This window comes from Dendrobium catenatum, unplaced genomic scaffold (genome assembly GCF_001605985.2).
Source record: "Dendrobium catenatum unplaced genomic scaffold, ASM160598v2 fragScaff_scaffold_1173, whole genome shotgun sequence".
NCBI classification, from domain to species: Eukaryota; Viridiplantae; Streptophyta; class Magnoliopsida; order Asparagales; family Orchidaceae; genus Dendrobium; species Dendrobium catenatum.
Window position 1 is genome coordinate 280,974 of NW_021319635.1, and position 2,848 is coordinate 283,821.

The window sequence follows — 2,848 nt, forward strand, 5'->3', positions numbered from 1 at the left end:
ACTATCGCTCTGAACTACTTGCTAGGATGATAAAACTCAATAATTTATCCAATATGTCATAAAGTCTTTTTTTCAGGTTTTGAAGCATATAAATGAGAGCGAATTAAGAATATCATCGCATGCATAGATTGTAATGGGCACTATTTGTATCAAAAAATTACTAATGTGTGTCTAGGACCCTAGTTGGCGTAAGCAGCTAACTATGCAAGTGAACATAAATATTGTGTGTGCTCTGATGGCTTGAAGAACATAATCTTAGAAATGTAAGATAAGTTCGCAAGGGTTTCATCATTGTCATGGAGTCAGATACAGTCAGAAGCTTATCTTTGTTGCAAGGTACATTCAATAGCTGCTTGCCTGCTTCAATTATTTATTCACCAACATTGGAGAATTGCACTTTGAGAAGTTGAGGAGAGTTAGCTTCTAAACTATAAAAAAAGGTTTGATATAATATAGGCGCAAAAAGATGGGAATATTTTAGGCCATAAGATGGATCGGACTTGCATTATATAGTCTATCCATAAGCTATATCATAACATTGCAATATTTAGGGTGCCAAGATGGACACAACAATGGTGCAAATATTCAATGGCATATAAGAGTGTAAATTTGGGCTCGAGCTCAGCCCTAAAATGACCTGACATAAATATAGCCAAGCAAAGCCCAACTAGTTTATTAAACGGGTCAAAATTCATAACCCAAATCCAACTCGATCAAACCCAAATATGACCAGACAACATCAAAAAAAAAAAGTTTTCATGAGTTAATGTCAGGCTAACTCTAAATGAACACGATTATCTAATTTGGACAAGAGAACTCAAAAAAAAAACAAAGAACTATAACTTTATAGGAGTTTTTCATTAAGAAAATATAAAATATAGTAAAGTTAATGTTTCAAGTTAACCCAAACCCAACTCTATGCAACCCGAACCATATTCAACACGAACTAAAATCGACTTGATATTTTTCTTGAGTCACTTAAGTTGACTCGAATCTTACACTGGTTAACCTATATCTGAGTTTTTATGTCATATTTGAGTCAGATTTTCATATCAAATCCAATATTGACACCACTAGTGGTAGGTGCGAGCATAAGTATAGTACTGCCACTTCAAAATGTGTTATTAAAAGGACCCTCACAATTGTTCATTTTAGGATACATTTGAACCTGATGTTGTTGCGCAATGATTGCTCGATATGGAAAAGAGGATATACTAAGTAGATTCAATTTTTTCTAATACATTGAATCAAGGGGAAGAATTGTTATTTTAACATAATTAAAGCACTTTCCTAAAATGCATATATCTTTAGGATTACATTTAAAGTTGATTTGTAGCAAAATAGAATCCCATGGATCCAATTTTTTTCTATTGACGTTGGACCATATCACTTTCTTCAGGATCCCCAAAATCCTATCTCAAGAATCTCATCTCCATATAATTTCCAAAATCCTAATTGCGGGGTTGCCTCTAGTGGCATGCATCTTCCAAAGAAAGAAGGTCGATGGCATTATGATGTGGTCCTTAGGTCAGCACTTGAGAGAAGCAATCTTGATTTTGGAGATCCCTCTCATTCTTCACATACCCTCTCAGGCTCTAAGATTCTCGGAGGATAAAGGGGACTTAGAGGTGCATGCAATAAGAAGCTTTATTGTGTTAGATAATCATTGTGCTATGAGATTCTTGGATCTGCTAAAGAAACATTATAGAATAGGGCCCTTAGTTATGTGTGTTAAATTTTGGGAAAGGTCTTGTAAGTGCTCATATTTTCTACTCAACAAGTATTGCTTATGTACTTTATCAATCGATAGGATCATCAATCCTCACCAATGCACGTAAGCTTGGTTGAAGCTAAATCATGTAAATCCCAAATGTTTTATCAATGTCAATTCTCCATTTTCTTGTGTTTTATTTTTTCTAACATATCATTCTCAATCATAGTGATGCTTCAATATTTAAATTAGCTGGCACACCTCATTACACCATATTGTTTAGTTGCCTCCATCATAATAAGACATGAATAGTGAGGAAAAATCCTGTAAAGGGGTATCACTAGCTAAGCACAATTGTTCATCTCTACAACCTTCTACGGACATAAAACCTATTAACTCTAGTGCCACTCGAAAGGAAGAAAAAAATAAGCTCAATTAAATATAATCCACTTTTATCTAGCAACAATATCTAAATGTGATATACAAAAAATATGCATTTCCATATTTACTGTAAAAAATAAAATATATATATATGCAACGGCTCCCCAACTTAACAGCATCCAAAAAGATAGAAGAATATCTTTGTGATGATGTTGATGGTGATGATGAGTCCCAAGTTTTCATTAAAGTTTGTCAAAAGGATAAACAAGAGGCCTCCTTACCCCTAAAAGTGAACAAAACATATACAGAGAACTGAAAGAAGCACAGATGTTTCTCAGCACCCAAAATGATTTGAAAGGTGTTTTGTCGATCGGTCACTAGCACTCTAAATACGTTTTATTGCTCAATCTGTTTAATAGATTATATTCTAGTTAAAGGTGCTAGGAATTGAAGCCCATGCATGTCACAAGTACACCTAACAGGTTAGCACTTTCTAAGTTATGACACATCTCCCACACAAACATCTGTCTTTGTGTGGGTGGGTGCTTGTTTGGAATCCTAGCCATATTTGTGTCACTGTGACGAGCCCGTGTTTTATAGGCCATAAGAAATGCAGCTGAACTACTTGAAAATTCAATGATTCTGGTTGCCTTTAATGAACTTGTTTATTTAAATGATATTTAATAGGCCCTTTGGCAAATAGTCAAATTCAAATTAATTTAAAGTCTTACTGATCCATGACAAGGACTTTCATCC